Here is a 14,861-nt window from a genome sequence, read left to right as displayed (position 1 = left end):
CCCTGGTCCGGGAGGATCCCACGTGCCGCGGAGCGGCTGTGCCTGTGGGCCACGGCCGCTGAGCCTGTGCGTCCGGAGCCTGTTGCTCTGCAACGGGAGAGGCCACAGCAGTGAGAGGCCCGCGTACAGCAAAAAAAAAAAAAAAAAAAAAAAGAATACAAATTTGAAATCAATGACTTATCTTCTATGTTAAGATAGCGTGGAAGTAGATTACATAGAATATGGCCAAGCAATACAAAAAGTCAAGAAACCCAAAAGTCACTTCTTTAAAAACATTAATAAATGGATACAAATCTAGCAAGACTGATTTTTTAAAATAGAGAAAAAACAAACCTTCAATATCAGGAATGAAGGAGAGACCATCACTACTATTTTACAGACACTACTAAGATAATAAGGGAACATCATGAGCAAATTTATGCAAATTTATTCAACAACTTATATGAAATGGAAAATTCCCTTGAAAAACTCAACTTACTAAAGATAAGAAAAAACAGAAAATCTGAAAATTCCTATATTTATTTATTATGGAACTTGAATTTATAATTAAAGGCCCACGAAACTTCAGGCCCAGATGGCTTCATTTTTTATTTCTATCAGACTTTTAAGGAAGAAATAATACCAACGCTAGGCAAAGTTTTTCAGAAAATAGGAATGAACATTTCCCAATGCATTTTATGAGGACCATCTGATACCAAAATCTGAAAATCATATTATAAGAAACAGAAAATTACAGATCAATATTGTTCAGGGACTGGAGGCAAAAATTTTCAAAATATTAGCAAATCAAATCCAACAGTATATAAAATGATAATACATAATGGCAAACTTAAATTTATGTCTGGAATGCAAATTTCAGTTAACAATTTAAAAAATAGTTCAGGGTAAGTCACCCCATTAACAAATTAAGGAGAAAAATTATATGATCATCTATCTGATAGATGCATAAAAAGCATTTATAATGTTCAATGTTTACCTATGATTTAAAAATTTAAAAAAAGCTCTCAGTGAACTAGTAATACAAGAAAACTTCCACAAAAAAGGAAATGTACCCAAAAAAACCCCTATAGCTAATGTCACACTTGATAGTGAAAGCCTGAACTTTCTCCCCCAAGATGAAAAACAAGGCAAAGATTTTCACTCTTACTACTTCTATTCCACATTGTTCTGGAGGTCATAGCAATTGCAATAAAGCAAGGGAAGTGTAAAAGATATAAAAATTACAAAGAAAGAAGTAAACTTTCTTTATACTCAGATAACATGATTCTGTATATGAAAATCTCTTTTAAAAATCTACCCCAAAACCCCCTTATTCTAGAAGTAATAAGTTAATTTAGCAAAGTTTCAGGATAAATGGTGAGTATACAAAAATCAAATTTATTTCTAAATGCTAGGAAGAACAACTGAAAAATGAAATTTAAACATAATACCATTAAAAAGAACATAAAACATAAAAAATTAAATGTATTGTGTTCGTAAATTAAAGAAGACGCAAATACATGGGGAGCTGTGCCATAGTCATAAGTCGGAGACTCAATGTTATTAAAATGTCAATTCTCCCCATATTGGTCTACAGATTCAACATAATCTCAATCAATATCCCAGCAGGCTTTCTAATAGAATTTGATAAACTGATTCTAAAATTTATATAGAAATGGACTTCCATCTCCAGCTAAGATGGAGTAACAGGGATCAAATGCACTCTTTCCTCGGAAACCACAGTAATAAGACAAACATATAAAACAATGTCTTTCAAGACCCTCAGCATCAGGCAAAGAAGAACAGTGATCCCTGAGAGACAGGAAACAATTGAGGTGAACAATTGAGAAGAAGTCTCTTGTTCATGAATCAGAAAACTAAGTACTGTTAAAATTGCAAATCGACCCAAATTGATCTATAGATTTAATGCAATCACAATAAAAAACCCAACAGGCTTTATTTTTGGTAGAAATGGAAAAGCCAATTCTAAAATTTACATAAAAATGCGTAGGACCTAACATGGCCAAAATAAGTTTGAAAAAATAAAAGTAAAGTTAAGAGGTTAACTCTGATTTCCAGACTTATTAAAAAACTATCATGTAAAAACACTAACTTGAAAAGATATATACACCACCCCATGTTCATTGCAGCATTATTTGCAATAGCCCAGACGTGGAAACAACCTAAGTGTCCATTGCTGGATGAATGGATGAAAAAATGTGGTGTATATATACAATGAAGTACTATTCAACCATAAAAAAAGAATGAAATCTTGCAATTTACGACAACATGGATGGACCTTGAGGGCATTATGCTAAGTGAATTAAATCAGACAGATAAATATAAACACTGTATGATCTCCCTTACATGTGGAATTAAAAACAAACAAACGACACAAACATCAACAAAAACCAAGCTCACAGATACAGAGAATAGACTGGTGGTTGCCAGAGGTGGGGGTGGAGGAGTGGGTAAAGTGGGTGAAGGGGTCAAAAGGTACAATCTTCAGTTATAAAATTAATAAGTCAATGGGATATAATGTACAGCATGGTAACTATAATTAATAACACTGTGTCGCATACTGGAAAGCTGCTAAGAGAGTAGATTTTCAAAGTCCCTATCACAAGAAATAATGTTTTGTAACTATGTAAAAAAAAAAGCTATAGTATGATATGGACAAATAGTTTAATGGAACAGAACAGTGAGTTTAGAATTGGACTGCAAAACTGATTTTTGACAAGAGTACAAAAATGGGGAAATGGAGGTCTTTTCAATCAATGGTGCTCGGTCAATTGGGTACCAGTAGCCCATAAGTTGAACTTTGATCTGTAACTTGCACCATATACAAAGATTAACTCAAAACAGGTTTTAGACCTAAATGTAAAACCTAAAACCATAAATCTTCTAAAGGAAAATATAAGAGAAAATTTTTGTGACCTTGAGTTAGGCAAAGATTTCTTGGATATGATATTAACAGTGTGATTCACGAAAGAACGAATTGATAAATTATGCTTCACCAAATTGAAAACTGCTCTTCAAAAGACACTCTTAAGAGAATGAAAGGACAAATTACAGATTAGGAGAAAATATTTTCAAAGCATATATCTGATAAAGGACTTGTATCTAGAATATATAAAAATGTTCAAAACTCAATAGTAAAAAAACAAAACCTGTGCTTGCTTCGGCAGCACATATACTAAAATTGGAACAATACAGAGAAGATTAGCATGGCCCTTGTGAAAGGATGACACGCAAATTCGTGAAGCGTTCCATATTTTTAGACAGCCTCTTCAATAAGTGGTGCTGGGAAAACTGGACAGCTACATGTAAAAGGATGAAATTAGAACACTCCCTAACACCATACACAAAAATAAACTCAAAATGGATTAAAGACCTAAATGTAAGGCCAGACTCTATAAAACTCTTAGAGGAAAACATAGGCAGAACACTCTATGACATAAATCACAGCAAGATCTTTTTTGACCCACCTCCAGACACTTTAAAACCCTTAGAGGAAAACATAGGCAGAACACTCTATGACATAAATCACAGCAAGATCTTTTTTGACCCACCTCCAGACACTTTAAAACCCTTAGAGGAAAACATAGGCAGAACGCTCTATGACATAAATCACAGCAAAATCCTTTTTGTCCCACCTCCTAGAGAAATGGAAATAAAAACAAAAATAAACAAATGGGACCTAATGAAACTTAAAAGCTTTTGCACAGCAAAGGAATCCATAAACAAGACGAAAAGGCAACTGTAAGAATGGGAGAAAACATTTGCAAATGAAGCAACTGACAAAGGATTAATCTCCAAAATTTACAAGCATCTCATGCAGCTCAATAGCAAAAGAACAAACAACCCAAATCCAAAAATGGGCAGGAGACCTAAATAGACATTTCTACAAAGAAGATATACAGATTGCCAACAAACACATGAAAGGATGCTCAACATCACAAATCATTAGAGAAATGCAAATCAAAACTACAATGAGATATCATCTCACACCAGTCAGAATGACCATCATCAAAAAATCTACAAACAATAAGTGCTGGAGAGGGTGTGGAGAAAAGGGAACACTCTTGCACTATTGGTGGGAACGTAAATTGATACAGCCACTATGGAGAACAGTATGGAAGTTCCTTAAAAAACTAAAAATAGAACTACCATACGACCCAGCAATCCCACTATGGGGCATATACCCTGAGAAAACCATAATTCAAAAAGAGTCATGTACCACAATGTTCATTGCAGCTCTATTTACAATAGCCAGGATGTGGAAGCAACCTAAGTGTCCATCAACAGATGAATGGATAAAGAAGATGTGGCACATATATACAATGGAATATTACTCAGTCATAAAAATAAACGAAATTGAGTTATTTGTAGTGAGGTAGATGGACTTAGAGTCTGTCATACAGAGTGAAGTAAGTCAGAAAGAGGAAAACAAATACTGTATGCTAACACACACATATGGAATCTAAAAAAAAAAAAAAAGGTTGTAAAGAACCTAGGGACAGGACAGGAATAAAGATGCAGACATAAAGAATGGACTTGAGGACACAGGGAGGGGGAAGGGTAAGGTGGGATGAAGTGAGAGATTGGCATGGACTTATCTATACTATCAAATACAGCCACATAGCACAGGGAGATCAGCTCAGTGCTTTGTGACCACCTAGAGGGGTGGGATAGGGAGGGTGGGAGAGAGACACAAGAGGGAGGATATATGCGGATATATGTATATGTATAGCTGATTCACTTTGTTATAAAGCAGAAACTAACACACCATTGTAAAGCAATTATACTCCAATAAAGACGTTTTAAAAAAAACAACGAATTTTTAAAGTGCACAAAATACTTGAATATACACTTCACCAAGGAAGACATATAGATGACAAATAAACAGAAAAATAGGCTCAACCTTTGTATCATATATGAACTACAGATTAAAACCACAGCATGGAGTTTCCTTAAAAAAACAAAAAATAGAGCTATCATATGATCTAGCAATCCCACTCTTGAGCTTATGCCCAGAGAAAACCATAATTTGAAAAGATACATGAACCCCAATGTTCATAGTAGCACTATTTACAATAGCCAAGACATGGAAGCAGCCTAAATGTCCATTGACAGAAGACTGGATAAAGAAGATGTGGTACATATATATATATATATGGAATACTACTCAGCCATAAAAAAGAATGAAATAATGCCATTTGCAGCAACATTGATGGACCTAGACATGATCATACTAAGTGAAGTAAGTCAAAGACAAATGTCATATCATGTCACTTATATGTGAAATCTAAAAAAAATGATACAAAAAACTAAAATCTATAAAACTTATTTACAAAACAGAAACAGACTCACAGACATGGAAATCAAACTTATGGTTACCAAAGAGGAAAGCAGGGGAGGAATAAATTAGGAGTTTGGGATTAACATATACACACTGCTGTATATAAAATAGATAACCAACAAGGATCTACTGTATAACACAGGTAACTCTACTCAATACTCTGTAATAACCTGTATGGGAAAAGAATCTGAGAAAGAATAGATATATGTATATGTATGACTGAATCACTTTGCTGTACACCTGAAACTAACACAACATTGTAAATCAACTATACTCCAATATAAAATAAAAATGAAAAAAACACAATGAAATAGCACTGCAGGCTAGAGTATGGCTAAAATGAAAAGACGAACCAAACCAAATGCTGACAAAAATGTGGAGCAACTGAAACTCTCATCTATTGCTGGTGTGGGTGCAAAACACCACAGCCACTTTGAAAAACAGTTTGGCGGTTCCTTAAAACGTGAAACATACCCCCACCATATGTTCTGGCCATGCCACTCTCAGATATTTACACAAGAGAAAAGAAAGCACATGTTGACAAACATACTTGTACACGAATATTCATAGTGGGTCTGTTTTTAATGCCTCCAAATGGGAAGCAACCCCAAATCTCCAGCAATCAGTAGCTGGATAAATAAATTTTAGTATATTCATAGAATGAAATGCTACCAAGCAATGAAAGAAAATAATTATTGATACACTTAATATGTATGGATCTCAGAAAAATTGAGTGAAAGATACCAGATTTAAAAAATATATATACAGTAGATTCCATATAAGTAAACTCTAGAAAGTACATACTAATCTGAGTGCAGAAAGCATGTCAGGGGTTGTCTGGAGGGAGGGGAGGAGGGAACGTAGCCATTACAAAGGGACCAAAGGAAACTTCAGGGGACGATGGATATATTCATTTGCCTGATAGTGGGGATGGTTTCACAGGTATATACATATATTTCAAATCCTATCAAATTTTACACTTAAAATATATGCAGTTAATTGTATGTCAGTTATTATATCTCAGTAAAGCTGTTCAAAAATTTATATGGGGCTTCCCTGGTGGCGCAGTGGTTGAGAGTCCGCCTGCCGATGCAGGGGACGCGGGTTCGTGCCCCAGTCCGGGAAGATCCCACATGCCGCGGAGCGGCTGTGCCCATGAGCCATGGCCGCTGAGCCTGTGCGTCCGGAGCCTGTGCTCCGCAAAGGGAGAGGCCACAACAGTGAGAGGCCCGCGTACCACACAAAAAAAATTTATATGGAGATATAAAGAACCTAGGATAGCCAACACAAGAATGTAATAGATAAACAATGTTGATGGACCTGCACCACTTGATTTCAAGAATGGCCATAATGATACAGTAATTATTTCAGTATGGTATTGGCATGTGGTTAGACAAACAGATAATGTAACAGAATATAGAGTCTAGAAATAGATTCACACATATATGGCCAATTGAAATGTGATGAAAGCTCCAGTGTAATTCCACGGGGAAAGGAAGCTCTTTCCAACAAATGATACTGGAACAACTTGATAACCATATGGGAAAAAAATGAATCTTGACTCTATCGTCACACCATACAAAATTGTTTTAATGTGGATCATTGACCTAAATTTAAAAGATAAATCACTGGAAAATGTCTATGGGACCTTGGTGCGAGCATGCATTCTTAGGGTCCAAAAATGCTAAGTATAAAGGAAAAGAATGATAAGCTGGATTTTATAAAAATTAAAGATTTCAGCTCTGCTCATTAAAAGACTCCTTTTAGTAAAGTGAAAATGCAAGCAACAGATTGGGAGAAAATATTTACAGTACATATATTTGAAAAAGGACTTATAGCCCAAATATATACATAACTACTATAAATCAAAATGAAAAAGATAGCCCTATAAAATATGAGTAAAATATTTGCATAGATACTGTTGTGGTCCACACGCGGGTTGGAAAAGAATTTCCAGACACAAGGCAGAATGTAAGGAAGATAGAGTTTATTAAAGAGAAGGGTCACTGCAAAAACAGTGGGCCGACTTCCTGGTAGCCAGGGAGAGCCAACAATGAGCATGGGTTGCTTGCCTGTTTTTATAGCCAGGGAACCTGTTAAGTCGTCTGCTGACTGGGCAGAGTATGTGTACTTTCAGTGTGCTGAGTGGGAGAAAAACGGGGCAAATGTCTTTCCTTATATGGAATGGGAAAGGGACAGGGCATGCTGCTTGGGAGGGCTCTGGGACATTGCAATGGTCACATTGTGACAGAGTGATAGGAGTCCTGTAACTCTTTGTTCTGGCAATATTGGCTCTTTGAGTTTATCTTTTTCTTTGTCCTTGGAGCACACCGCAGATACTTCACCAAAAAAGATATACAAGTGGCCAATATGTGCGTGCAAAGGTAACTTAGCATTATTAGTGACCAGAGAAATGCAATCTAATACCACAATGAATTTAGCCCATTTCATACCCACAGAATGACTAAAATTAAAAACTGACAATATCAAGGGCGGCTGAGAACACAGAACAATCAGGCTTCTCATAAATTACTGTGAAAACGTCAAGTGCTCCAACCGCTTTGGAAAATCCTTTAACGATTACTTATACAAGTAATATACACTTAGTTCATAATTAAGCAGTTCTACTCTTAGCTACTAACTTAAGAGGTATGAAAGCATAAAATACTTGTATAAAACTATTCATAGAAATTTTATTCATGATAACTAAACGCTAGAAATAGCCCAAATGACCAACAACAGGAGAATGGGTAAACTGTGGTTTACTACTTCGCAGAAAAAAGGAATTGATTTTGTGTGATTGATACATGCAAGACCGTGAATGAATATCCAAAGCATTATGTTGCATGAATAAGTCTTGAAAAAAAATGAATGCCTACCGTACAATTCTATTTACAGGAAGTTCTGCAACAGGCAAACTAGTTATTGTTGGAAAGTAAGAACAGTGACTGGAATGGGCCATGTGATAATTATCTGGGGTGAAGAAATGTTCCACATCTTGATTTGGGAGTTGGGTACATGGTGTACACATTTGTCAAAATCATCAAACTGTATACTTCTAATCTGTGCATTTAACTATGTGTAAATTAGGCCTCAATGAAAAAAGTATTGTGGAAAAAATATAGCAGTCACGAACATATGTTCTCCTAAAAAGATAACGTTGGAATACATGAAGCCACAGGCAAAGAAACTGTGGATTAAACTAGATAAATCAACAATTAAAACTGTCATTTAAAATCTCCCTCTTAGAAACTGATAGATCAAGCAGTCAAAAACATAAAACAAAGAGACAGAAGATTGGAATAACATAATAAACTTGAGCTCTTAAGAAATTGAAATAACAATCGAAGACGTTCCCCTCAAAACATCCTCAGTGACAGAGAGCTCTAGATGAGAGTTCTACGAAACAGTTAAGGATCAGATAAATACTCTTAAAGAAGTTGTTCCAGAAAATGAAATAGAATATAAGGGAAATCTGCCAACTTATGAGGTGAAAATAACATTTATCCCAAGTTCAGATATGGTCAATACAAGGAAAACAATAGGTCTATTTCACTTATAAAAATAGAGGCAAAATTCCAAATAAGCTGCTAGCTAATTAAACCTACAGAGTATTTTGAAAAATGATCTAGTTGAGTTTATTCCAGGACTGCAAGAACACCAGAAATTCTCTCAGGGTTATTTACCATATTATCGGACCAAAGGAGCAAAATGACTCTTAAAAGATGCAGCAAAGTATTTGATAAAGTTCAGTGTCTTTTTGTGATTTGAAAAAATCCTCAGGAAACGCTGAGTAGAAATGAACACTCTTAATGTGATAAAGGTTTTGCATATTAAAAGTTTCCAGAAAACCTACTACTCTGTAGACAAACTTTAGATTCTTTATTTATTTATTTATTTTTTTCAGTATGTGGGCCTCTCACTGATGTGGCCTCTCCCGTTGCAGAGCACAGGCTCCGGATGCGCAGGCTCAGCGGCCATGGCTCACGGGCCTAGCCGCTCCGCGGCATGTGGGATCTTCCCAGACCGGGGCATGATCCTGTGTACCCTGGATCGGCAGGTGGACTCTCAACCACTGCACCAGCAGGGAAGCCCTAGATTCATTTCCTTTAATGCTGGAAACAGAACAAGTAAACACACCACAGCTATACACGCTATTTACAGGAGGCACTGGCTAATTCCATAACATGAGAAAATGAAGGGATTGGAAGGGAAGAGGGAAGAGGCACCTCTGTCATTACCCACAGATTATATATCATCTTCATAGAAACCCACCAGAAAGAACAGAAAATTGATTGGAACTAATAATAGAGTTTAGCAAGATTGCTGAATACAAGATCAACTTACTAAAATTAGTGGCTTTCCTCTATACCAGTATTAACCAATTAGAAATATAATAGAAAAAGAGATACACTCACAAGAGGAACAAAAACTATGACGTATCTAGAAATTAAGCCAGAAGCAAATGCAGAAAACCATTATAAAGGAAAAAGATTAAAATTTAAGAAATGTAAAGTCCGCAAAAGAAGACATGAAAATATGGAGAAAGAAAATTGAAAACATTTAAAGGACATTGTATTGGTCCCCTTGGGCTCTGCTGTCACAAAATACCATGGATTGGGGATGGGGACATGGAGCTGGAATAAGAGAAATGTACTTCTCACAGTTCTGGAAGCTGAGAGTCTGAGATCAGGGTGCCAGCAATGTCGGGCTCTGGTGAGAGCCCTCTTCCTGGCTTGCAGACGGCTGCCTTCTTGCTGGGTCTTCACACGATGGAGCAAGCGACAGAGAAAGTTCTCTGGTGTCTCTTCTTATTAGGGCACTAATCTCCTCATACAGACCCACTTTTAGGACCTCATCTTACCCTAATTACCTCTCCGAAGCCCCATCCCCAAGCACCATCATATTGGGGGTTAGGGCTTCTAAGCATTTGGGGAGGACCCAAACATTCATTCCATAACAGACTTAAAGGAAAACATGAATAAAATGGAAAGAGACTCTTTTTATGGGTGCTTAAAATTGTAAAAATGGCAAATCTTCCCACATTAATCTATAAATTCCATGTAATTGTGTGAAAGTACCAGCTGAATTTTTGGATGGACTTCAACTCATTCTAAAACACGTAGAAGCCAGAATGTCCCCAAATTGCCCAGTCTGGTTTGAAAGTGAAGGGCTCAGAGTTGGTGGTGGTTGTTGGCCGTATGATGGAGACCTCCTACAAAGACAATGGATTCATTTTCACTGCTGTGTAACAAATTAGTACAAACTCGTGACTCAAAACAATTAGTTATCTTCTAGTTCGGTGAGTCAGAAGTCTGGGGTAGTGTGGCTGGGTTCTCTGGTCAGGGGGCATCTCTCAGTGTAGGTGTCAGCTACTTCCTTCCTCTCTAGGAGCCCAAGGAAGAATACACTTCCAGGTTCACTCAAGGTGTTGGCCAAAGTCAGTTCCTTGTGGTTGTAGGACTGAGGACCCTATTTCCTTGCTGCCTGTCAGCCTGGAGCTGCTCTCATCAACCAGAGGCCGTCTGCATTCCTTACCAGGTGGGCCCGCCATCTCTAGAACCAGCAACAGAGGAGCTCCTTTACACTGAATCCTGCTCACATTTGAAATTATAGGAGCAATGCCTCCACCATAGGACTCTAGGGGAGAGGATCATACACAGCAGATGCACCAGGGTGACCTCTTGGGGCCATCTTAGAATTCCATCTACCACACCATGATAGAAAAAACAGAATAGAGAGCTTAAAACCCCACCCTTTATATATGGAAACATAGTATATAAGAGAGATGGAATCACAAACCAGACAGGAAAGGATAAATTATCTGATTTCCACCATAAGGAAATTTGACTATACAGAGGAAAACATTAGATTGATTTCCTACGATCTCATACCACACACATGGTGAATCTAGATAGGTTAAATATAAATGGATTAAATACTGTGGGTGAGGAGTAAAACTATAGAATTATTAGAAAGTGTTCGGCATACTCTTGCAACCTTCAGATAGGGTGGGACTTCTGAAATATGGTCCTTTACACATCACAACCCAGAGGATGACTTGCTGATGGGTTTGACTACATCAGAATTAAAAATGTTGGTCCGTTGGAAATAGGGTTAACAGGCAGAGGACAGATGGTATTGATAATATGGTGTTTACAATACTGGAATTGATAAAGGATTACTATCTAGAACATGCAAGGGTCTCTGACAAATCAGTAAGAGATGAGCAACCCGCAGAGAACAATGGACAATTGGAAGAAGGAAAAACCTGAAAAGTGAATGAGTCTGTGTAGAGATACTCAATTTCACCAGTAATTTGGGGGGAAATGCAAAAATAATAATAAGATGCCGATTTTGTAAAATATATGTGTTGGGTAGTACAAATGTTGGTGGAAATGAGGGGAATCAGGCACTCTAATGCTCTGAGCCTTGCTGGTGGACAGTCTGGCAGCACGTTTCACATTGTGCTGTGTGGCTCTTAACTCGATCACCCCCCTCCTTAGTCCTCGACGGGGCCAGAACCAGGGGACACACAAAGGGACCTTCGTTGCAGCCCTCGACGTGGAGAGGACAGCCCACGTTCCACCGCAGGGGAAGGAGCGGGGAAGATGAGGGCGCAGGGTGCGGAATACTGTAGTATCATTTAAGTCTCTGAAGGAGCAGCGTACACAGCAACAAGCAGCACGGACAGATTTTTAAGGCATATTGTTGAATGCAAAAAAGTAAGAAACAGGAGCTTTATAGCACAACAAAATGTACTTACAACTGAAACAACACTTACCAAAAAACATAACAGTTAAACGTGTTTTTCAAAGTTAAATACTTACAGGCAGACCTCATTTTACTGCGCTTCGCAGATACTGCCTTTTTACAAATTAAGGGTTTGTGGTGACCCAGCGTCGAGCAAGTGGATCGGTGTTATTTTTCCAACAGCACTTGCTCACTTTGTGTCTCTGTGTCACATTTTGGTAATTCTTGCGTCATTCCAAATTTTTAAATTATTATTGTATTTGTTATGATGATCTGTGATCTTTTTTTTTTTTTTTTTTTTTTTTTGCGGTACACGGGCCTCTCACTGTCGTGGCCTCTCCCGATGTGGAGCACAGGCTCCGGAGGCACCGGCTCAGTGGCCATGGCTCACGGGCCCAGCCGCTCCGCGGCATGTGGGATCTTCCCGGACCGGGGCACGAACCCGCGTCCCCTGCATCGGCAGGCGGACTCTCAACCACTGCGCCACCAGGGAAGCCCCGATCAGTGACCTTTGATGTCACTATTGCAAGAAGATTACCACTTGCTGAAGGCTCGGGTGGTGCTTAGCATTTTTGAGCAATAAAGTATTTTTTAATTAAGGTGTGTACGTGGTTTGTTAGGCATAATGCTATTGCACACTTAACATACGTAACAGTGTGGTGTAAACAGCACTTTGTCTTTCTTCCAGTTTTATTGAGATGTAATTGACACAGAGCACTGTATAACTGAAAGGCTACAACATCATGATTTGACGTGCATTCATCATGACATGATTACCACCATAGGTTAGTAAACACCCATCATCTCCTATAGATTCAAAATTAAATAGAAAAGACTTTTTTTCCTTGTGATAAGAACTCTTAGGGTTTGTTCTCTTAACGTTCATATATAACATACAGTAGTGTTAGTTATATTGGCATTTATTAGGTTGCCCATTACATCCCTATTACCTGTTTATTTTATAACTGGAAATTTGTACCTTTTGACGGCCTTCATCCGATCCCCCCTCCCCAAATCCCCGCCTCCGGTAGCCACAAATCTGATCTCTTTTTCCATGAGTTTCTTTGCTTTTGAATTATAACTGACATAACACTAGGTTAGTTCCTTAAGAGTATAATGTGAACATAACTTTTATATGCGCTGGGAAACCAAAAAGTGCGTGTGATCTGTTTATCGGGATAGTGACTTTATTGCGGTGGTCTGAAACCCAACCTGCAGTATCTCTGAGGTCTGTCTGAATTCAAGAATGTACATGAAATAATTCCAGTGAGCATCTTCAGAGGCAAGGCGGAAATAAAGATGAAAATTGGGAACAAAAGGTGAAGATTAATAACATGAAAGATAATAGACAGTTAATAACTGTGTGCTGTGAAGTAAGGAGTGTGATGAATGCAGTTGTCTGAAGCTAAGATACAAATTTAAAAAGATACACACCGGGCTTCCCTGGTGGTGCAGTTATTGAGAGTCTGCCTGCCGCTGCAGGCGACATGGGTTCGTGCCCCTGTCCGGGAAGATCCCACATGCCGCGGAGCGGCTGGGCCCATGAGCCATGGCCGCTGAGCCTGCGCGTCCGGAGCCTGTGCTCCACAATGGGAGAGGCCACAACAGTGAGAGGCCCGCGTACCGCAAAAAATAAAAATAAAAAGATACACACCGTGAGATGTGGAGCCTGGTCTCCAAGGTGATCCCAGCTCCAAAATTCTCAGTGACACTCCCAGAAAGCCCTGTCTTCCTCTGCTTGGTCATTCTTTTACGCAGGAGCCTGTCGGCTGTCCTAGTGCTTTCCCCAGAGAGGGACTTTTCTGGGGGTCGAGGGGAGGTGGTGAGGTGGACTATGTCACACTGTTACATTGTTCCCACCACTTGTCCCTCTTGGCTGCAGGATTGCCTTCTCCATCTGTGAACGCCAGCAGGAACAGATTTAAAAGCTGGAGGCTGTTTCTTCGTGACCCCAAGGCCAGCAATGCCCAGCAAGGGGGCTGAGCTGACTGCCCTGGGTGCAGAGCAGAGAGAACGAGGCTGCAAAAGATGGATGTGTAGGGCTGAGCGGACTTAGATGCCACTGAAACATGGGGGCTGCTTGTTTCTAGAGCATAACCTCACCTAACCTACCTGACAAAGGTCTTCCCTTAGGGTCTCCCACCCCAGTTTTCTTCTCTGTAATCCGGAAAGTTTTAAGACTTGACCAGGGGCTGGAGACACAAGAAGATTCTGATCAGCTTTCCAACCAGCCCACACTCTGCTGGAGTGGTCATTACTACTGGACGTGTGACAGCTACCCCCAGCTCTCAGGAAGTAGCTGTCAGCGTCCTGCGGTTTTGACATGCACAAGAGCCTTCTCGAGCACCTGTAATATCGGACTCCATCACCCTGCGCATGAAGAGCTGAGCCCTTGGGGACAGCATGAAAGACAGGAAAATGAGGTAGTGACTAAGGTCCACCCACCCGGGCTGCAATTATTTAATTTTCCTGGAAAATCAGCATCATCAAGATGAATACTTGGCTGATTTCACGGCAGATTAATGCACTTGATAAGACTTGCGTTAATTCCCACTTATCCCTTGATGAGCTTCACTGAAAGCTTGCTGATTAAACAGCCAGTGTTGCTATCCTGCCGTGTCAATTTCTCCCCAGACCAAAGGAACTGCAGGTTTGGTGAGATTCACACTTTATGTTCCTTGTTCATTTTCAGATTCTTCAGATACAACCTTCATTCCCTGCTATGGACAAAAGTGTGTCCCCCCCCCCCCCCAAAATTACTCTTTTG

General features: G+C 39.0%; 1 non-coding gene across 1 annotated transcript; it reads left to right on the top strand.

Moving 5' to 3' along the window:
• Nucleotides 1–3,151: 3,151 nt before the first annotated feature.
• LOC112410260 (U6 spliceosomal RNA) lies at nt 3,152–3,258 on the top strand. Its single transcript, XR_003005402.1, has one exon. It is a non-coding gene; the product is annotated as a U6 spliceosomal RNA (small nuclear RNA).
• The last annotated feature ends 11,603 nt before the right edge of the window (nt 3,259–14,861 follow it).

The sequence above is a fragment of the Neophocaena asiaeorientalis genome, unplaced genomic scaffold (genome assembly GCF_003031525.2).
Source record: "Neophocaena asiaeorientalis asiaeorientalis breed wild unplaced genomic scaffold, Neophocaena_asiaeorientalis_V1.1 scaffold476, whole genome shotgun sequence".
In the NCBI taxonomy this organism is placed as follows: Eukaryota; Metazoa; Chordata; class Mammalia; order Artiodactyla; family Phocoenidae; genus Neophocaena; species Neophocaena asiaeorientalis.
This window is presented reverse-complemented; position numbering and strand designations above follow the sequence as displayed.